A 23,603-nucleotide genomic window follows, 5' to 3' on the forward strand; every position below is an offset into this window, starting at 1 on the left:
AAATCTCCGTTCAGAATTTCTATTTGACTTGTGGCTAAAAACCTGAAATTATTTTTTTTATTTTTTTTCTGGAATTTATTTATTAAGAATCTTAAAGGGGGCAGCCTAAATTTTCTGAAATTGTTTCCTGAAACTCAGACATCAGTAAGATTTTCAAATTTAATATACAGAGAAGTGCTGTTGCTTTAATAGTGTGGACAGCCTATATTGTGTGCATAACTATATAGCACAAGAAATGTAAGAGCCCCCAACACACATTTTCAAGGTAGGGCTTTTCATTTGTTTAGAGTGAGCTGAAACGGTGCTTTAGATACAATTATTTTGGAAAAAGAGGATATCTGAACATAGGCTGAAATGTCTGACAACCTGTGTTTTTAAAAACCCTTCCCTTTTGAACATATATATTTTAGCACAGACATAAAAAGTATATATAATTATACTTTCTTTTAACACAATAAGCCATTTAAAAAGACATTTGGGCTTGCTTGCAACTGCTCATAAAGTATTGTAGATATATCTGAGTAGCTATCCGATTTCTGGGGAAGTGCTTTGGAAGGAATTTTTCACTATTCTCATAGGGTGAAGTTCAGCATACTGCAGAGGATTGGTATGAAGCCATCTGGACAATTTAAACCCCTAACAGAGGTCTTATAATTCAGGCTTAAGTGATGTAAAGAGCTTAGTGCAGACCCTCTGAAGTAAGTAAATTTACCCAAAAGGCCTAATCTTGAAGTCCCAATTGATGGGGAATCATGTTTTATATGATGCATGAAAACTCCTCTAGCCTTTGGACGTCAGAGTTTCTGTAGCAGCATCTGGCCTCTAGTGGTAGGGCTCCACTGTAGTCTTAATGCCAGATGACAGCAATGAAAGGAGTTATTTTGCCCCAGACCTCAGCCTGCAGCTAATCAAGAGGAATGTTTGCAGAAACAGAGCTGGATTCACTGTCAATGTAAGTGCTATCATCTTGAGTGGGGAAAGCCTGCAAGATTTGAGGGAGATAATGCCATGGAAAATGGTATGACCCAGGTGTCTCATCTCCTGCCCATCAGAAATTTCCCATCCCTCTTCATCCATGGAGTCCAAAATGTAGGAGGGCTCCTGCATGCTTCAGGAGAGGAGGGATGAGCACATTAGCACATATCTCCACCTCTTCCATGAGTCCTGCCTGTTTGTGATTGTTTCCCTTCCTCTAATATGGTCATCCTGACTGGATGATTAGATCTTTTTTTAAGAACAAGTTCCCATGTAGACAAAAAGGGGTTTATTTTTTTAATAACAGCTGAATAATATTAGACCCAATGCACTCATAACTGTACTTGCCATGTTAGTATAAAGGCAACACACAACACTACTAACTGTAACTGACAATTCATATAGGCTTGTGAATGCAAAAAAGTGGGCCAAGAGAAATAAATGCAGCAATAGAAATCCAAAGCTCACTTCAGCAGCATTAGAAAACGCAGTTTCTCAATGAATCTAGGTCAATGTGTGCACTGCCTGCTTTGCTACCTGAGATGAACCTACTGAACGGATGTTGACTCTTAAAGAGGTAAAACAAGAACGGGTCGTACATATCTGTTTGCTACTATGGTACAAAGCAGCATTGCCAATGACGTGCGCATATTTACTTTTATCATAGATTATGTAACAAAGCCCATGCATTGGAAGAGAAATAAACAAAACCTATTTGTATGCTTGCCTTGGTAGAAAAACATAAAATAAACACTTGTTAAGTAGAAAAAGGGAAAATAAAGAGTATTTGTTTTCAAGTCTCTAGAGGATACTGTAGACTATAAATTAGTCTCAAAATGCCCTTTTAAATTAGCATTAATGAATACATTACTCTATATTCCAAGTTTCACATCCTGATAAGGCACCCACCAGTCTCCCATGCACAAAACAAAAGTTTTCCACTCCTATTTTGGTATCCCTAAAAGTGGCAGCAAGGTTGCTCTGCAGGCCTTCTGGATCACATGCCCCAGAGGAGTATCCTGGAGCAGGGTCTTGAAGATACCATTGGTGTATGTATGCCTCCAGGTCTGAAATTGGCTCCCATGTACAAGCCACATTACCCCTTTAATTTCTACTTTGGCAGAAACGGGTGACAAAAACTGTACATGGGGTGACTGCTGAGTAGAATTTTTTCCACACTTTAAGTTAAGGGGCATTCTGGCATGTGTTGAACTAGAAATGGGGCCTACAGAGGCGCCAATTCTGAAAAGTACTTAACCACGTAATGAACTAGCAGTGAACACAGCAGAGGTTGGTAGGAGAGTGGGGGTGTTATATAAAAGGAAAAATGAGAAGAAATAGTATCATACTTTTTGTTGTTTATCTCTGTATGTTTGTTTATCTTGCCTTTTAGGAACAGGGTGTGTCTTCTATTCCAGCGGTTATTCCAAACTTTAGCAACCCAAAGACCCCCATTTTGATTTTTAAAATTTTCATGGACCCCCAAGCCTCCTGCTCAGCCCCAGGCCCTGCCCCCCACTCCACCCCACCCCTTCTCCCAAGGCCTCTTCCCACCCCTGCTCCACCCCTCCCCCTCCTCTTTCCTGCCTTTTTCCATTCCCTCCCCCAAGCGTGCCTCATCCCCTCTCCTCCCCCTCCCTCTCAACGCCTCCTGCATGCTGGGGAACAACTGTTCAGCGGCACACAGGAGGCACTCAGAGGGAGGGGAAGGAGTTGATCAGTGCCCCCGAACATGATTCCACCCCCTCCTCTGAGCGCGCCCTGTCCCCACTCCTTCCCCTCCCTCCCAGCACCTCCTGCACACTGCTGAACTACTGTTCCCCAGCATGCAGAAAGTGTTTAGGAGGAAGGAGGAAGAGTTGAACAGCAGGGCCCCCGGGGCCCCTGGAGTACCCTCGCCGACCCCTCAGGTATCCGCAGACCTCCATTTGAGAAATGCTGTTCTATTCTATTGTGTGTACAGTGCCTAGCACAAAGGGGTCCCAACCATGACTGGAATCTTTAGGTGCTCTCAGGATATAAATAATGAATAATAATAACATTTTGAGTACATGAGTCGTCCCATTGAAGTCACAACCATAATCATTAGAGACATAGGTGTTTCCATTGATTTTTCAGTAGTATACCCTTGAACTATATTTTAAGCTTCCAGAGAATGAAATAGACTTCTTAAAGAAGACTTTCAATTTTAAAATGTAACCTATAAGAGTAATTTCTTCTAGAAATAAATGTGAATGATGGAACAAGCAATCTTTCCCAAAGATTAAAAACTAGAATAGAATTATTTTCAAAAACCTCTGGCAACTGTATGGAAGTGAAATTAAAAATAACAAAAACAGTGCTAAGTATAATTGCCCCTTTTAGTCCATTTCACTACTTCACTGAATGACCAACATGTCATATTCAAAATGTTCTGAATTCTCAGATGCTTGTAGCTTCTACAGGTTCCCAGATTAGATTTTCCTTACCTCATAAGCCTTTTGGGAAATTTTTGCCTAATATGTAACCTAATTCAATATCCTCTAAAATTAGATCATGACCATATGTTTAACTATCATCTTGTAATGAAAGCAAAATAATTCCCAGCCTCACTATCTTGGCGCCATATAAATTAGCCTATAATTTAAATTAATCTCTCAAAAACTTTTAATTTTAAGGAACAAATCTGAAGAGGAAAATTCATAAATGTTCATTTCTGAAGTATCTGAAGTATTTCTATGCACTGTTGGGGTATACAGGAATTATGACAAGTCCTAGCTTCTGCTACTTCTTTTTTTATTATTATTATTTCTTGCTTTTCAGCTCTTATACATATAGTAATGGGAATGCTTTTTTCATATATGCTATGTTCAATCAAAGATCAATATGATCAAATTGCCAGCCACTTTTGCCATTCTATAATTTCATGTTCACCCCATATATCTCATTGTAAACTATGCATTATTTCTTCCCTTTATAAAACAACCTGAATTGCTACATCATTTCCTCAGCGCCTTACTGTCCATTTAAGCAAACGGACAGAGCATTATATGCGACATAACTAATTTTCTAAAGAAAAATCAGATTACCCCCAACGATTTATGTGATTTATTCCAGAATGGATCATTTAGGAGAGAATATATGCCAAGAATGTTACTTGTCACACAGGGCAAATATTATGGTAACTCATGTCCTGGACCCTCTGTCAAGTTAGATTTTCTTTCATCAAGCAAAAAGAACAGGAGTACTTGTGGCACCTTAGAAACTAACAAATTTATTAGAGCATAAGCTTTCGTGGACTACAGCCCACTTCTTCGGATGCATAAGTGGACTGTAGTCCACGAAAGCTTATGCTCTAATAAATTTGTTAGTCTCTAAGGTGCCACAAGTACTCCTGTTCTTTTTGCGGATACAGACTAACATGGCTGCTACTCTGATACCTTTCATCAAGCAGTTATGTTCCCAATAAAAACAGAGAAAGTTACAGCATAATGTGATATGTATTGTAGCAAGTCCCTAAAGCGAAAGGCATATGACAACCAGCAATAACATGCCGCAACAAAAAAGATGGGGTGTCTTTTCTCTTTACTTATCTGAGACAATAGGCATTTGTAAGGAAATGCTACCACCCCTTCACATTTTGTATGAGCCATTTCCATTCTGTTCTGTCTGTTTTAAATCAAAATGGGGGTCTTCGGTTTGCTAAAGTTTGAGAACTGCTGGAATAGAAGACAGACCCTGTCCCTAAAATAGTCAAATAAAACAAAGAATACTTTAAACCAGTGATTTTCATAAGGCTGAATACAAAGAACCTGTATGTTGTACTAAATGTTGGGCTTTATTATCTGGAGTCCTGGATGTAGCCAAAACTACTAAGCACTCTGACATGAGTTTTACTAGATTCTAAGGCCAGAAGGGAACATTGTGATCATCTAGTCTGACCTCCTGTGTAACACAGGCCTTCTGTTTACTTGGAGTGGGTTGGTTACTGATTAGGATGTAGTAATATGGCAAAATACAAAATGTGACTCCTGATGGACAAACAGGGAACATGGTGTTACCCATCCCACCCCTAGGGTATTTTCCTTTAAATTTCCTTGGGATGGTACTGTAATGCATGTGTAAGTGCTGTGACACTGCACCCCATATTCTTGACAGTGATATCTTTATGATATGATTATGGCATAACTATGATGTATTTTATGCAAGATAGATTTTATGTGAGATATCTTTGGAAAGGTTATGATTTACTGAATATGATTATCCTATGTGTATGCATGTGTCATTTTTGTATCTGAAGTTAGGAATATTGTCTATGTATCTATTACAAATGTGTTTACACATGGGGAATGCCCACTAGGCATAATGCACTCAGTCTAGATGTTCTGGTTGGGAAGTACCCATTCAAGTTAATGAACCATTAGGAAAAATGATAGGCCTTAGGAAAAGCTTATCTCCCACCTTGGAGCCCTCCTGGGGACACTGTAAACAGCCTCTGACTCATGGCTGCCAGGACCCCACAGGGACAGGTGACCAGGTCACCTGGTACTGGACTCCATCTTGGAATACCAATGATTTTCCACTGACTGGCGTGGGAAGGAAGCGTAAATACAAAGGGTTCCCACCAGTTGCAAAAGCTATTTAAGTGATGGAGTTACATCAACGAGGGTCTTCACCGACTCCCCACTCCAAAGAGACTCTTGAAAGCACCCGAGGAACAAGGACTGAACTCAGGAGAAGTGCTGGACCCAGGCTAAAAATGATTTTAAGCCTGTGAAAGGTTTTTGAGCTGCAAGCAAGTGCAACTAGTCCCTTAAGAATCTCTGCAGCCTGCTTGTTTCAACATTTAGGGAGAGAATTTGCTACTCATATCCAATCTCTTTAATATATTAAGCCTAGGTTGTGTTTTTGTTTATTTGCTAGATAATATGCTTTTATCTGTTTGGTATCCCTTATAATCACTTAAAATCTATCCTTTGTAGTTAATGAACTTATTTTATGTTTTAATCCAAACCAGTGTGTATTTGACTAAGGTGTCTGGCGAAAAATCTCAGTTTGGTTACCACAAGTGTGCATGGTCCTCTATTGAGGGAGAGGCGGACCAGGTGTTAAACCCATATACTGGCCAGATTTGACCAAGGAAGGATGGTACCGCTCTGGGGTCCTAGGCAGGGCCAGATTCACTTTTTGTGGGCTCGGCGCCAAACATATTTTTGGGCCTCCATTGCAGAAATAGGGCATGTGATGGGAGGCGGTCCACAGAGCGAGGGGCTGGTAGGGGACAATGAGGTGCAGCGCAGCGGGAGTGGCCCCACTCAGCCCAGCACAAGGGCACTGTTTACAAACCCACAACTACTAGATGCACACTGACCCGCCCAGCCCTGTGCTGCCAGCATGCCCCTTCCACACTGCCCCCCTGCCCAGTGCCCTGCCCAGCACCCCCTCACCCAGAGACTTCCCCCACAGATCCCTATGCCCAGCACCCCCTTCCTAGATACCCCTCCCGCTGACCTCCCACCACAACTGCATAGCACCCTGCACACCATACCCCCTGCCCAGCTCCCCCACCCACAGATCCCCTACTGTCCAGCACCCCCTTCATAGTCCCAACATCACAGCTGTACAGCACCCCATATTCCTGAGAGAATTCTGCATCAAATTCTGTGCATAATATTTTTAAATTCTGAATATTTTTTTTTTACAATAAATAAATGTGGAAGCTCCACCATGGCAGTGGGGAGCACAGGCCACTGGCTGCATGGAGGTGGGAGAATACCCCGCAGCCTCCCCCGGCCCCTTGGGACAGGGACTTGGCAGTGAGGCTGAACCTGACCCTGACACCGCACAAGGGCCATGCCTGCCACAGAAACACACTGGGGCCCTGCCCCTTTTGCGCCAGGCACACCAGATGTGGGCAGGGAGTCTCAGCCCGGCAGCAGGATCCAAATGCAGAGGGACTTAGTGTGGGGGTATTCAGATGGGGGAAAGAGGGTTCTGTGGGGGACAGTCTGGGTGCAGGCAGCTCAGTGGGGTATCTGGATGCACAGGGAGGTACCAGGTGCAATAGGGTCTGTAGGGGGGACCAAGTGAAAGTGGTTGGAGCTCAGCGGGGGATAGGGGGAGTCTGAGTGCAGGGGAGGTGGGGTTCATTTGGGTGGGGGTCTAAGTGTAGGTAGTTAGGGATCAGTGGGGAGGGTATCTAGGGGGGGCTCATCGGGGTGGTACAGATGCAGGGGAGGTGGGGTATCAGGGTGAGGGTTTGATGGGCCTGTTTAACAGGGGAGCCCCAGCTGCTGCCAAGGGGATCCTCATGCTGGGCCCCCATTTCCCTATCCCAGGGATCGGAAACCTTCAGCACGCGGCACGCCAGGGTAAACCCCCTGGCGGGCTGGGCCAGTTTGTTTTTCTTGCCGCGTCCACAGGTTTGGCCAATCGTGGCTCCCACTGGCCGCGGTTCACCACTCCAGGCCAATGGGGGTTGCGAGAAGCTGCGGCCAGCCTATCCCTCGGCCTGCGCCGATCCCTGCAGCCCCCATTGGCCTGGAGCGGCAAACCGCAGCCAGTGGGAGCCGTGATCGGCCGAACCTACGGACGCAGCAGGTAAACAAACAGGCCCAGCCCGCCAGGGGGCTTACCCTGGTGGGCCGCATGCCAAAGGTTGCTGATCCTTACCCTATTCCCTTCTCTTCCCCATCCCATGCCCCTTCCCCAGCACTCCATCTCCTCCCCATCCCACCCCCTTCCTTCCCCACTGCCTCTGTCCCCTTGCCCTGCTTGCCCCACCGCGGGCACTCACTCTTGTACAAAATGAAGGATGGCTCCCAGCACACAGAAGGGAGCTCAACAAGCACTAGGACCCAGATGGTGGTGTCCAGCTGCAAAGTCCGGGGAGCTGAGCAACACCTTCTTTTTTCAGCCGGGCTGCGCAGCTCTGCAGTCACAGAGTAGGTATGCTCATTCCACCCCCTTCCCCAAGGCCCCGCCCCCACCTCTTCTCTGCCTCCTCTCCCCAGCGGTGAGCATGCTGCGGCACCGCTCTTCCCCCTCCCTCCTGCCAGCAAACAGCTGATCGGCAAACAGCTGATTGGCGGCACGGAGGGGGAGGGTGGGAATGCAACAGGCTGTGAGAAGAGGCAGGGGAGGGGGAGCTTGGCTGCCCTACTGCAGCAGGAGCCTCAGTGCCAGCAGCACCAAGCTTCTGCCCCCCGCAGGAGAGAGCGGAAGGCGGAGAAGAGTGGGCCTGGCCGGAGCCCCCCTAGAGTGTGGGCCTGGTGCCCGGCGCCATAATAAATCCGCTACTGGGTAGGCTGGTGGTTAGAGAGCCTGTGTGTGAGTGCAGCTGGGTGTGTCCCTATCTGTGTGAATGCTAGTGAAAGTGCAGGCTTGGAGGGCTTTGCAACTTGTCACAGCAACACAGTGTGAGCGAGAGAGCCCAGGCTGGTGGGTCAGAGGGCTCAGTGGTATCCCAGTTCCAGGTGGCACCCTAGGGGGAACCCATCACAAGTGCCTACTCTAGAAATGGACTGTGTTTGCATTATATATTGGAAATGAATCTCACAGGATTATTTTTGGTTTTATCTTCCAAGTAGTGAACTCCTGAGTTTGGTATTACTGCCAGATAATCTGCTGTGTTGCCATATTGGGCCCATTCCTGGCTACCTTCTAAGCAGGTTGATGAAGTCATATAGTACTGACTGATTTAGACCATGTCACTTATGTGTCCACTCTACTTCTGTTAGCTAACATTAAGAGGGGAAAACAGTTCCCCACTAATAATACCATTACAAATGTAGTTAGGAGCTAATGACGTTCCAACACAAGGTACTATAATAGGCTCAGCATTTCCCTGTAACCATTTTAAATCCTTCACCAAACCACATTGCTTTTGGGGTACATACTACCAAAAATGCAGATTTGGGAATAAGAATTTTTTGGAGCGTAAACAAAATAGCATCAGCTCCACATCATTGCATGAAAGCTGAGGGAACCCCCATCTGGCCAAATGCAGAAGAGCTAACTGAGCATTGGCAAGCAGTGTGTTAACGCCTTGCTCAGACCTACAGGTGCAAAGGGTAAAGTACTGTGGCAGGGCTTCGGACTTGAGGCCCCGTTAGAGAACATCTAGGACACTCTATAAAAGTAACTTGCAGTGTCACACACAGTTGCTATATGGTTGGGTTTCAACCACAGGTTGAGGTTGTTGTTTTACTCCCTTCTTACTGACTGATTATTTGCTTCCAAAAATCTATGTGACACAAACCACAAGAATAAAGTCTTGGGGGGGAAAATCATTGTTAGTGAAAGGCTTTGTGGTGTTGCTGGACTATGGGGCCTACTCCACCAGCTCCTACCTCCTACTATATTAATTAGTCCATAGCCTGGAGTTACACATTTATAGATTTAGGACAAAATCAAGCCTTAAATATGTTCATCATTTTGAGGTTTTCCTAATAGGACATTCACTTCATAACCCCAGATTTGTCTTGTAGCAACCTCTGTAGTTTCTTGAAGGCTTAAAAGATACTAACTGACAACAAAACAGTTTTCACAGTGCAGTTTAAAAGCAAAAAAAAATAAATAAATAAAAAGCAAACTTTAGTTCTAATATAAAACTTGCTATAAAAATATTTCAACTCAGTGCAAGTTTAAAGGGACAATTAAAAATCTTGTATATTTTTAAAAAGCAGTGGCTCTACTATTAATAATACCTTACCACTGAAAGGATATCTAAAACCTAATTTTCACATCATTAATGCTGTTTGTTTAACTTTTTTATTGCTACACTTGATCTGGACAATGAAAATAAACTTGTCAGTTTAATTTTTGTTTCTAGTCAGTTTTACATGGCCATTCTCATACACAGGCTGTTGTTGCATCGTTTAGCTTGGAAACACTATAATAGAGGATTTTTTTTTTAAATGGGGAACGAAATTTTGCTTTGGAATTTAACAGCAACAGAAAACCACGGAAACCTTTTTTCGCCCTTTTGCTGTGTAAATCCCTGTTTTTAAAAATCTAAATTTGGTCTTAAATCGACTGGACAAGTGCCCCTTTGATGTCTCAGGGAACTTAACAGAATGGAAATTGCTGGTATAGGTGATGTGTGACCCAGTTAAAAATATTTTAGAACAAAATACACAAATAGGAACATGTTAATAGTAATTAATAATCTGAACTAGCACAATCAGAATTCTTTGGAAATCCCCTCACCAATCATTTATAAGCAAGCCTTCTAAATTAAAACAATACCCAGCTAGCAACTGACTAATGATTATCATCTCTTAGACACGTTTTAAACTGGTTAAATTAAAATGTTGCCTTTTCTTTCAATATCAAAACCAAGAGAATCATGTTGACACTTGCATCGTCCAAACTATGGGCCCAATCTTTCTCCCGGAGAAGATAGTGGGAGCTTTATTATTTACTACAATCAAGGCATAATGGGTATGTCTACACATCCCATGGCAGCAAGACTCCCAGCTCAGGTTGACAGACTCAGGCTTGCAGGGCTCATGCTACTTTGCTAAAAATAGCTGTGTAGGTGCTGTGGTTAAGCTGAAGCCTAGGCTCTGAAGCCAAGAGGTGGGCCCTTGAGGGTGTGGGCCTCAGAGCCCGAGCACCAGCCCAAGCTGTACCTTCAAAACATTGGCTAAATAGCGATTCTTAGAGTGCAAGCATGAGCCCCACAACACTGAGTCGATCGACCTGGCCTGGGACCTTGTTGCTGCAGGCTGTATAGACATACCCAATAAGTCTAGATTCAGAAAAGAAAGTAACCTGCTTAGATTTTATCTACATTAGGTACTTATATGACCCCCTCCCCCCATCACCAGAGTATCTGAGCACCTCACAGTCTTTAATGTATTTATCCTCACAACACCCTTGTGAGGTAGCGTGTACTATTATTATTATCTTTTTTTAAGATGGGGAACTGAGGCACAGAGATGCTAAAGCCCTGAAGCAGAATTCTCAAACTATGCAGGGAAACGCCTTTCTCAGCAGCGGGGCCCGATCTCTGAATATGCCCAAGATCTGATACCTGTCAGACCCCACAGCAGGAGAGCCAGATGCAGGCCATTCATAGATGGAGGGGGCAGCACAGCACCCACTCAAAAGACAGCCAGAGACTCAAGGAAATGTAGGACAACTGAGAGGTATCAAGCATGAACTGGAGGCAGGGAGATGGTTTCACCTGCTAGAGCATTGGCTATTGAAGTGGCCGAACTCCAGAAGAGGGTTCATGGCTGAGGATCCCTAGCACAGGGAGGCATGAACCAGATCAGACACTTAGGTGCCTAAGCCCCTCTTCTAAGCATTTTACTCCTGGCTATCTTAGGCAGCTCCCAGCTCAGCTTTCTAGTCTCAGATGATCCCTTTTTTAGGCACCTGACTCTCCCCATGCATTGTATGGGGAGGTTGAGTGCCTAGCTTCAGGCTGAAAATTCCCCTAGGCAGCAGGCTGCCTAGAGGTTAGTCATTGCAATGCTGAGTGGAGGAATGCCTAAGTACCTTTGAGGGTCTGGGCCCAAGTGACTTGCCCAAGGTCACACGGGAAGTCTGAGGAAGAGCAGGGAATTGAACCTAGGTCTCCTAACTCCTAAGCTAGTAACATAACCACTGGACCTCTCACATTACTGTGATTTTGTTAATGACCGAAGCAATATTAATAACTTCAATGGGGAATTTAAGCTTGAATGTACTCCTTAATTGTCTTAGCTTCACTGTATACAAAGTCACAACTTTTCTTTCAAGTTCACAGCCACGTTCAGAAAAGCTGGCACAGGCAGATGGGAAGTATAACTCTGGACCAGTCAAGCATATTGCCTCTGATGGAAAATTCACCCCTTACTAAGGCCAATGACAGACCCAGTGGAATAGAGCCACATTCCACAATGGTGGTAAAGGTAGATGAGCCATGACCATGGATGTGTGTACCGTATAGGACACAAGAAGAGCTAGATCTTCATAATGGTCATCCACATGCTCAGAAACCAACCTTCTGACGACTGTCCAGCGCTATGTGACCTGGCAAATAACATGGCTGCAGACCCAGGAACAGACATCGATCCTCCATCACTCAAGCAAGTATGAAAGGCCATCCAAAACTTATGCTGGACATGATGGTATTCCACTTGAGCTACTCAAAAATGCCTTGGAATCAGTGAGCATTGGCGTGCAACAACTGTTCTTAAAAGTGTGAGCAGCAAAAATTCCAGTAGAATGGAAAGATGGCATCATAGTATCCCTGTACCAGGGCAAAGGATCTTGCACTAACTATGGCAACTACAGTATGATCTCATTGTTATTGGTCCATGGAAAGGATGCAGATATTCCTTAACACTGTCATTCACAGCAATCAGGTTTCATTGTTGGGCGGTCAACAGTGAACGCTGTCCTTAACCTCTGGCTTCTGGCTGAGCTGCACCAAGAACTTAACCACCCACTTCATGTGGCATATATTGATATCAAAGCAGCTTTTTGATTTGGTTGACAAGCAAGCACTCTGGCTCACATTGAAAGGAATTAGCATTCTAGATGTTCTGTTAAATCTGGTGTGCAATATTCACACCAGTACTGGTGTGAGAGTGCGTACTGGTTCAAGGCTTTTGCTGTGTTACTGCACAACCTCAGATGTGTGGCAGAGATGTATTCTTGCCCCCAAACTATTCTGCCAAGCTATCAACTGGATATTAAGACTTTCCACTCCACATGTCAGAATCAAGGTTGGTCAAGAAGTGTTCATCGACCAAGACTATGCTGCTGCTGCCCTGTTTGTGGAGTAGTCAGAGAATTTCAGCCCATCCTCCAAAATCTCCAAGATGCTGCCCACACTATGGGGTTGAACATCTCATGGCAGAAGACCAAGGTCCAGAATCTCAGAATTGGGCCACCAGAACCCCTGGTGCGGGTGGGGTCAAGTACCACGAGAGCATTGCTGAGTTCATCTACCTAGGCAGAGTTCAAACAATCACAGCAAACCAGACATTCTTCAGTGAATAGGTCTCACTGCCTCCTGTATGAAGTCCATGTCTCACTTACTGACCCAAAAACATCTTTGGACTGAGACAAAATCTGGAGCACCCACAGAGAAAAATTAGTGGGTGCTCAACACCCACCGGCAGCCAAGCTCCCCCTCTTCCCCCCAGCCCCCAGAGCCTCTCCTCTGCTGGCGGCCCCACTGATCACTCCTCTCTCTCCCTCCCAGCGGCTCCCGCCCTCCACAAACAGCTGTTTCATGGCGTGCAGGTCAGCTCCGAAAGAGATGGGAAGAAGCGGGGACGTGGCGTGCTCAGGGGAGGGGGCGGAAAGAGGCAGGGAAGAGGCGTGGCGGAGCAGAGGCGGAAAGAGGCGGGGTGAGGGGGCATGGGGGTGGGGCCTGGGGAGGAGCAGGGTTTGAGCACCCCCTGGGTAGAGGGGAAGTTGGAGCTTATGATCTGTATTGCTATATGGGTAAGAAACCTGGACCCTCTTACAGGGAGACTTGGAGCAGCTAGAGGCATTACATATGCACTCTCAGCGCCAAATCCTGAGCATAAAGCAGTTTGACTTTGTGCTAAATGTCATAATCTTGCCGAGATTTGGCCTTCCTTCAATAGTTCTTTACATTAACAAGTGGTTGTGTATTCTTTTTGGCCATGTCAGCAGGAGAGACAAAAACATCCCATGCTCTCAAATTTTCCATTGAACCATGAAGGGAAGCATGCTCTAACCTTACCTGGCACCACCCACAGGGCCACCCCAGAGATGCATGGATTCACAGGACTGAGCCAGATCTGGGAACTTCCCTACACGATATATGGTGTGACTCCACCAACCGTGGTCACTCTGGCTAGCACAACCGTCCTTGGTAGACTACAGACATTTAATGATGATGACAGACAGATGGAGTTTGTCAGGAGGCAGACAGGAGTTCAAATTTCCAATCAGATGCCTAGGAACTTCACCAGTGGGAGAATCTGAATAGATACATTCTCTAAGCAGCCTGGCTAGACAGCTTTTTCCTGCTGGTCCTGCCCACTTAGGGGGGTTTCACTGCCACCCATTCCTGCTCTCTCATAAAGAGTTGTAGCAGCTTTGCACTGTCTTCCATCATACCAGAGACCATCACCAATATTTAAATCCTTTTTTTAGCATTTAAACTTGAATCTGACTCAACAATCCTTGTCAGGCTTATCTGGTAAGATGTATATATTAATATATGAGTGCAACTTACTGGACATGGACTGTTTTCCAAGCGCTGTCAATTATGTAGTATGAATAAATAATTAAAAAGTGATGGTGCTGGAGACTTTCACAATCAATAGGGAAAAACATTCACAAAACATCTGTAGACTTGCATACAAATTTGAAAGTAAAATGAACATAGATGACCCAGAAATCCTATAGCTGTAATCACAGCATCAGTCTATATGCAAATATATATGTAAGGCAATTTTAGTTTATAAAGTACAGTAGAATATTATTACACTGATTGATGTAACTCAACAGCAAAGAGCCATAGCAAAGATCTATTTTGTTTACACAAAGTAAAACATAATTGTTTTTAGATTCATAGCTTTCAAAAGGGAACATAGTATGATTTGAAAACATATAGCTCCCAACATGCCTTTAATGGAAGGTGTATTGTAATGTGTTTTATTTCTTTTTTATTTTATTTTTATATATTTTATTTTGTATTTAATCAAAATTAAAAGCATTCATCAAAAAGAAAGTGAAAGAGTCTAAATACACTAATTAATACATTATATTTATTTGGTTTCGGCCCATTTGGACATTTACGTAACGGAAACAAAGACAAAATGAAGTCATCACTTTTTAAAGCTTTATAAAAGACTAGCAACAAACACCAAATAGAGCAGAATTTCTCTTGTTTGTTTGAAAAGTCTCATTAATCATAATATAATATACTATTCCTACACATTCAAAATAGAAAAAAAGAAAAATGGAATTGATTTCCTTTTAAATTCAAGATTACTCTTTAAGAGGAGTAAGACATTCATGCTCTTAGAGCTCAATGTTCCTTTCAGGGGTAGCTCTATTCATAACTTTGCGGAGTTAGGGAAAGGTGGAATGCATGGTGCGAAAAGGTATATAGAGTTCATGCCATATTCTCCTAACTTTGTGAAGAAAGTGCCAGAACAGTTTAAAGTCCCGTCTGCAAGGTGTTAAGTGCCTTCTTCTCCCATTCACAAAATGTCCCATTGACTCCACTCCAATGAAGGATAGTGTAGTTCAGCAGATAAGATACTGGACTAGTCGTCAAGATTCTATCCTCACTCTGCCACTGAGCGGCTTTCTGACCTTGGTTAAGTCACATCTCCATGCTTCAGTTTTCCCATCTGTAAAATGATGATGATATTTACCTATCCCTGAGATTTATGTGCAAAAAGCTCTGAGCAAAGGAACCTTGCAGGAGTCAATTCAAATATAGAGCAGGACAGTGGAAGCTGATGCTGGGAGAGGAAAAGAAAAAGAGCAGGAGCAGAGGGCCTTGCTGAACTGAGAAGAAGAGGACCAGTGCTGCTGATAGGACCTGGGGGAAGATCTGAAAGACATCAGTTCTGACTGGGAAATAGGAATGGTAGGGGAAAGGTAGCAGGATTGATCAAGTTTTGGAGGCAGACTGTGATTGTGAAGAATGGCTAAAGTTGCTGAAGACCTGTTTGCAGGGAGCTAATCACACAAAAGAAGAGCTACACTACATTACAATACTCTGTTTAGTTGACATTGAACTGCTGCTGCAATGCAGCAGCAGCATATTCCTTGCAGGTATCCAGAGCCTGCACTGTCTTCTTCCTGCCAAGTCAAGCCCATTGTTACCCTTCTGCACCCTACAAGATGGAAAAGTATAGGAGTGGCCATTATGCTGCTCCTCAGTAGGAGCTGCATGTTATAGCATTTTGCCCTAGTTAATTAATGTAGTTATGCATACCAAAAAGTTAATACAAGTTTCCCATCATAAAACTGTTATACAAGTGTACATTAAGAAATTTAAATCTGTTAGGAAAACATGGCGTTCTCAGTTTCATCCATATTGTCTCTAAGGCTAGACTCCAAAAAATATCAACCAGTGTGGTAGAAATAGATGAGGACTCAAGCTGCATCTGACTTGATCTTTCCCTTCTGAAAGATGTGAACTCATCCGTATAAAGAGGGACCCAGTTCTATGTGTTCCCTTGTGATTCTACCTGAGATGTGCAGGAATATAACATAGAAAATGTGACATTACAATCTTGCTTATTTGCTCAGAAATGAACCTTTGGTTTGGAGGCACGAGAAATAATGAGTATCTCCCCCTTAAATGCCTCCACCCCAATTAAATATTTTGACCCAGGCAAAATAATTTAAAGACTCGGGGACAAATTTACCACTCATGTAAGTAGGTACATATCTATTGACTTCAGTGAAGCTATGCTTGCTTATTTTAACAGTGAATATAGCCCTCAATTCCTAATAAATGTTCTTCCTGGCATCTCTCTTAGAACAGAGACTTCTTTCCCAATCTCAAATACAGGCCAAATAAGTCCTTCATTTCTCCTTCTTGTTCTCTCATCCTGACACTCAGGTCCATTGGAGGATACTTTCTGGAATTATTAGGCAAACAATATGGCTTAGCTAGGGGTCGAAACTATTCTTCACAGAATCATCAAATAGTTGGTTCATTAACTCAATGGCAACTTTCTCCTTGCAAATCAGTGGCACGGCAGGGACTTATATTTGGGGATCTCCAATTGGACATCTGGGGAATATCAAAGATAATTTTATTTTTGAATTCTTGAGTACCATTTTTGTTCTGAATTTGTAGGTTGTCTCTAATAATCATCTCAATTGTGGCCTGAACAGATCCTAATATTATCTCTTGTACCTATAATCTTCTCAGCAGATTCTAAAGACTTCTCAACACTTGTCACTGTGACAGGCAGAGATGCTCTGTAGTGCCCCCTTCAGGGCCTCTCCCCACCTTAGTCTGCAAAGTTCTTAACTGGCTTGCTGGTTCCTGAGTAGTCAATATTTTCTCCTGAACCTTGGAGGACTGGCTTGTTGATCGCCTGTTCTTAGAAGATTTTCCTTGGGCTAGGAGTTTTGGGCACTGATGCCTCCAGCAAGGGACAGAGAAGCCTAATAGACCCTATCACACACCTCCGCCCCACAGAATAGGCCTATTGGTCCAATCTCCCTCCTCTGCAATAATGCCACCCTCCCAGAAAAAGAAATCTGCATTCTGATGCTGTGAACCTGGCTGGTGTATACAAAAGGCATAGGGTTCTAACTCCAGATACCACCAAGTAATGTGAGGGTTAGTGTCTTTCATTGACTGCCACTATTTGAGGGGGTGCCTTCTGGGTTTCATTGGGAGGTACCCCTCATTTTGGGACTTCTCTGGGAGCCTCCTGTGTCTTTTCTAGTACCTCAAGTTGACTCCTCAGGAGGTTGGGGCCAGGCTTCATCAGACAAGGGCCATTCACTCTGGCTGGACCAACCTGCTGCCATAAAGTCCTCTGTGAGTTGAACTGTCACCATGCTGAGATTGTATCAGCATACCCAGGTTTGGATGGCAGTTAGCAGAATATCTAGGTACTGTTCGAGCAGCACCACCTCCAGAATCTTGGCTGGCAGTGGGATGCCAGCTGGAGCTGGCGGGCAGCTTAGTTCTTTAGCCGCTAAGCCACAGCCTGGGGTTTTGCCCCCGGTGGGAAATGTTCTGTCTAGAATTGTCTTCGGCGATACCCCTCATTGGTTGAGACAGTAGCTTTCAGGGTATCAGAATCCTTTGCAGCTTCATCATCTAAGGACAAGTAGACCACCTGGGCTTCCCTAGTCAGAAAAGGGGCTAGTCGTGTGGCCCATGTGGCCTTCTCCCACTGTGTGGCAGTGCCTATCAGCTCAAACGTAACAAAATATGTCTCAGGGTTAGCAGCAGGTCCCAATTTGGAAAGGACAATACTGGGGCTGGCTGAGTCCCTTCAGAGTGGGAGCAGCTGGTGATCCATTCCAGTATTGGCTCCTAAAACTGCTGCTGCCATTATTGCTTGCTTGCTGCTATTGGGTGGCTCGCCAAGTCTCCCACTGCCCTTATGGAAAAGCTGCTGGGCCTCTGCCTGGACCTGCTGCTGCTGAGCTAGGAGTTTTATGATCTTCTCCATGCTTCCCCTTTGCAAAAAAAGTCAATCCCATTTCTGGGTCCAAGTTGTGGCAGGCAAGGCTGCATGTGGTACTGGAGCTGCTCCATACCTTAGTCTGAAAAGTTGGCCACCTACTTGGGGTTGTAAGCTTGGCATCAAGTTCTAAACAAAAATAGCAACTCATGATTTGGCTGTCTGCGCCTTTAAACAAGAAGGGGGGAAATTCCTTCAAAATGCAAATGCTTAGTTGCAGTGCTTAGGGCAAGCCCCTGGCCCGGTTAGCCCTGATGAGCTCCTCCTCTGTCCCAATGTCACCCAGCTCTGCCCCTGAGCAAAAGCAGGCTAGCCTTCTTAACTGGTCTGCTGGTTCCTGATCGGTATTTCCTCTTTTAGGCCTCTGGAGAACTGTCTTGTTGGTTACCCAGTCAGAGTGGATTTTCATTGGGTGGAGAATGTTAGGGCTCTGTGCCTATGTCCCTGCCATTGAGCATGTGCACTGCTGCCTCATTCTAGACATCCAGATGGTTAAGCCCCAGTCTGATGCACTAACTGAAGGAAGACAGGCCTCCTCCATCTTACTCACCTGTGGGGCCCAATCCTGTAGGTGTGCAGTTCCACACAAGATGACTTCCCTCATAACTTTTAGCCCAGTGTTTAGGGTACTCACCCAGATGTGGCACACCAAGTACAGTATGTTCTGCTGCTATTTGGTGGTGTGGGCCCAGGTCTTTGGAATGTTGGTGTTCAGTTATTATTATGGCAGGTTGCTAAATTTTCCCTGAGGAATACAAGTGAAAAAGGGAAAAGGAGTTAAATCGGTATGAAATTTCAGAGGACAAAAGAAAAATGTACTTCTCTAGCCTGAGTGCTTCTCCATGCAAAACTTCAAAGGCCTGCTGCAAACAGTGGATGTGTTAGCATTTCTAAAAAAAGATCACAAGAATCTTTTATAATAGAAGCTACTAGGCAATGTAAATATAGTGATTGTTACCAACTCTGCCGATAAGGACCAAAAGTGCTAAAAGCTTGCATTAAGTAAAGCAGTTTTGTCGCCCATCTTAATTCACTCAACTGTAAGTAATTTCACAGTAGATTTTATAAAACTTAATATTTAATTGGTGAAAAGTTCAGATATTCTTTTGTATTAGAGGGGATTAAAATGAAAAATGTAGTAAGTGGGGAGAAAATAGTCTCTGTAAGTAACCAAAAATAATTTAACAACATGACAGCACCTTCAGGGAACTACATAGCTGCCAAATCACTTGCCTGAAATATTGCTCCTGATACTTAAGTCATGAGATAATTACCAAAAGAAGAGGATGACAAAGAGAAATCTGATAGGAAGGAACATGAAGGGACATATTTTACTTTAATATTAAAGGATGCCAACACTTTTAAAATAATTTAAAATACAGAGAACACAAATTCAGACAGGAAATAAGGCATACTTTTTTTACAATGAGAGTAATTAACCATTTGAACAACTTACCAAGGCTTGTGGTGGATTCTCCATCACCAAGAATTTTTAAATCAATACTGGTTATTTTTCTAAAAGGAATTATTTTGGAGGAAGTTCTATGATCTATGTTATACAGTAGGTCAGACTGGATTGTCCCTTCTAGTCTTGGAATCTGTGAATCAATGAATCAGCTATATTCTGCAAAAGTAACTTGGCATTGCATCAGCAATTTCTTAATTCCACTGTTGGTGGCACATCTGAATTTCTATGAGGGGACCCAATTCTGGATTCTAAGACCAAAATCAACAGGAAGGCTCCCCTCACTTGTAGTGCAATATTCAGCTCCCAAGGCATTCTGTGTGTGTAAGGAGCTGTTTATTTAATAGCTCCTATGTATAAATTCAATCCTTTAATAATGGCAAAGAAGTCCAAAATGGAGAAATCCTGATTTGGGTTTTCTAACATTTAGTTAACTAAATTTTCATTTTAATGCAGAAAATATCAATCTAAATGGTGTCTGGGAAGTAAGTTGCAACATACAAGGATTTGAGGGAAATTTTGTCATTTGTATCAAAGGGAGAAAGTTGTCTGGAGAACATATCTGAGTGCACAAGCATAACGGCTGATGTAACACATGACTTATGAAATCACTAGTGCTAATTTATTCATTTTTGAGGGAAAAAGAAATTGGGAGAAACCAGCATCTTTATCCTCTATTAACAATAATAATTGCCTCTTAAGAGGAAGACTGTGTTTTGAAAATAGTTAAGGTCTCTTATAAACCAATGCTACTACACTCACTGTGATTGATATGTAGCAATACTAAATACCAGATGGTCTAAAATGGCTGATCCACATGGTAATATAAAACTTTGACTGCAAAATTTAACAAATAACATTAAATTCTGTGCAATGGAAATCTACATTCCTTTGCATCCCTAAGGGCAGGGAGACGATGATACCTTTTAAAAATCCTATGTGCTTCCTCAACCGAAACAAAGTACTGTATGGCAGAGAAAAGCTGAACCTCTGCATGGCTGGCAGTTCATTCTCATACTAGCAACAACCAAAGGAAAATATTGCAGGAGCATATAGGCAATGAGGAGGATTATCAAAGGAATCCAGTAGCGCAGAGTCCAATCACAGCATGAAAATAACAGGCGTGAATCTCCCCTCTCTCTGAGATATATTGTTGTACGTGTGCTGGAGAGAGGGGATTAGCCTTAAAATGCGGGAGGGGGAAAAAACCCAAGACCGAACAAGATTGGGGAGAGATCCTCATTAACATACCCACCCAAACATGGCTGACATCACAGTAGACCAGCCTTGTGTATCCCCCCACCCCCTCCCAGCCAGACTGGGATTCGGAAGGCGTGGGAGAAGGAGGAATACGCACTGGCCATGACCATTGGATACACAGAATGAGACAGCATCCGGACCTCTTCCTCCTCACTGCTGATAAAATGATCTTAGATCCCGGCCCCTCGCCCCCGCCTCCAAAATAATACGACAGTAGCCTCATCTGAGCAGATCCTGCCTTCTGAGGATATTTCCCTAAACCTTTCCCCCAATTAAAGAGAGAGAGAGAGAGATGCCGATTTGGGAATTGCTACAGGCGCAACCGGCGCTATTCATCCTCTTTCATCCCCTAGATAGCTTAAACGATTAAGATCAGGCAGATTCCTCTTAATAAGCCTCGGGGCCACCGAAATAGCTAAATCCAGAAAGGCAGCTCTCCAGATTAAATGCTCCCTTCCCTGCGCTGCAGACACACAGGCAATCAAGGCGTTTTACATAACCCGCGGGACCTGAAAGAAATGCTTTTGATCCACACAAGGAAAGGAACTCCCCGCCAAAAGAGAAAGAAAGAAAACCCAACCCCACCGAATCAGAGCACAAGGCGCCTCTTTCCATCTGGCCACACTATTGTTTCCCCAAGGACAAACCCGCTTCCCTCCGAACAGGCGATATTCAGTCTAGCAAAGAGAATCTCCCAAGGACTGATGTGACAATGCCCCTGGCTTCTGCGAGAGGGGAAACACCGGGCGGAGAGAAACCACTTCCCCTCCCCTCCCTTCCCAGCACAGAGAGATAAGCGGGGGGAGGGGGGGACTCTCTTTACTCCCCAGCGTGAGCTCTCCGGTGCCCACAAACCCCACTACTGGTATTAACCTACCAGGCAAACCGTGCCTCCGACCATGTGTTTCTTTCCATCCTGCCAGATCACGACCCACACAAGATGGCTTGGGAGCACTAAAGCCTAGAACATCCTGTGGGGACTCCTGCTGATTCCTCTCCATCCCTTTCCCCCCCACACACACACTCGCCCCAGACATGCCCCCTTGCCCGGCGCCTTACCTACCTTTCTTTGGGGCGTCCCGCGGGGCGAGGCCCTGCAGCGGAGGCTCGCTTCGCCTTGTGTGCTTGGAGTGAATGAATGAGCGTGTTTGTCATAAGGTTTGTGTGCGTGGTGGAGAGCGAGATGCAGGCGCACATGTGCCCAGCCCTCTATGCAGCGGCGGCTTAAAGGCGGACACACACACACACACAAAAAGGGGGGGGGCGGCGCCGGTGGAAGAAGGTGGGCAGGGCTGAGCAGGGGGAGCCGCACCTCCCTTGACGCAGAGGAAACTCTGCAACACCCGCCCGCAGTTGCATCCTTGCTCAGCCAGCGATGGGGGTGATGGGTGTGGGAAGGTGTGGGGACGGGGGCCCAGTGCTCCATTCCACAAGCGTGCCGCTGCCTGGTGGTCCTTAACCCGGTTTGTTTAAGGCTCTGCTTGATCTGAAGCCTGGGCTGTTTGTGTTCAAGAACTATCAGCAGCCCCCAGCTGGCCCCACCCTGTCTCCAGCGCTGGAACGGCCCATGGCATCTGCAGTATGCTCCTTGCCCTGCCTCACAAAAGCAAGAAGCACCTTTTTCCACCCTCTTCCCCTCTGCTACCACCACTGCATCCCAGTGCACACATGCAAGGTACCTGTCTGCCTAAGGGTTATGGGAAAGTGAAGCAGTTATGGCTCTTTCCATGCCCTTGGCCCAGGCCCAGCGCTTCCACTGCAATCAGGCAGGATGGAGAGTTGGGATCTATAAGGCAATGCGTGGGAGGGGTGTGTGTATTTCTGTGTGTTTTGTGGTTGACATGCTGATAGAGGAAGGGGAGGGGGCGCAGGGGTGGAGAAACACAGGAGTGAGGAGCTAAAAAGTACATGGAAAGGGAAGGGGATGTGGAGGAGGTGAGCTGGGTGGTGGGGGAGCCCAGGAGCAGGTGAGGAGCCCAGCTGTATTTTGTAGACTTGGATAGGATGTATGGTGGTGGTGAGGAGTTGTGCTGGGAGTTGGGGACAGGACAGTTAATGAAGGAGAGAGGAAGAAGAGCTCTCTGAGGGATGGGAGAGTAGGAAGATGGAAGAGTGGAGGTGAGGAGGTGATTCGGGAAATTAGTGAGATGGAGGCATGGGAATGAGGATCTAATCATACATTTGAAAAATTGAGATGAGGAGTAACAATGCATGAGTCCTGCAGCCAGGCTGTGGATGACTTCTAAAGGACTGCAAAATGTTGGAGGGGAGACATTAATTCGGTCCTCTTGTGCATACACATTATAATACAGTTTTTAATTATGTGATCACATACTGTTTTTCCCACAGGACCCTTTGCTTCATTCAGTACACAGGACAGACAGTGTTCACTTAACGAGCAGCTATGGAATATTTTGTTTTTTTCATCACTGTTCAATCTGTTGTCCTGGACCTTATCTACTGCACACTATTCAAACTCTGTTATGAAGCTCAAATTATTAATTTCCTCTTGGGCTTTCAATGGTGTTTATTAGTATAGTATCTGAGTGCTCCACAGTTAATTTATCTTCACAACACCCCTGTAAAGTGATGGGGTGGTATCCTCATTTTACAGATGGGGAGCTGAGGCACAGAGAGATTAAGGTAAATTTATCTACTAATTTTGGGTGCGCAATTTGAGACACCTAATACTTGATTTTTTCAGAATACTTAGCACTTTGAAGCACAGCTTTCAATGACTGCAGTGGCATTTGTGAGTACTCAGCACT

General features: G+C 44.6%; 1 protein-coding gene across 2 annotated transcripts in view; it reads right to left on the reverse strand.

Annotated features, from left to right (window-relative positions):
• Positions 1 to 22,054, reverse strand: part of SLC6A15 (solute carrier family 6 member 15) — a 54,347-nt gene extending 32,293 nt beyond the window's left edge. The window contains exons 1-2 of one of the 2 annotated variants that reach the window (XM_054027486.1): positions 21,899 to 22,054; positions 18,745 to 18,855 (exon numbers count right to left, since the gene is read on the reverse strand). The gene's annotated coding sequence lies outside the window, so the exon portion shown is untranslated. Of the gene's footprint in view, positions 1 to 18,744; positions 18,856 to 21,712; positions 21,796 to 21,898 lie in introns of those variants that run through there. The other variant, XM_054027494.1, reaches the window with a different exon arrangement.
• Between the last annotated feature and the right edge of the window lie 1,549 nt (positions 22,055 to 23,603).

The sequence above is a fragment of the Malaclemys terrapin genome, chromosome 1, assembly GCF_027887155.1.
Source record: "Malaclemys terrapin pileata isolate rMalTer1 chromosome 1, rMalTer1.hap1, whole genome shotgun sequence".
In the NCBI taxonomy this organism is placed as follows: domain Eukaryota; kingdom Metazoa; phylum Chordata; order Testudines; family Emydidae; genus Malaclemys; species Malaclemys terrapin.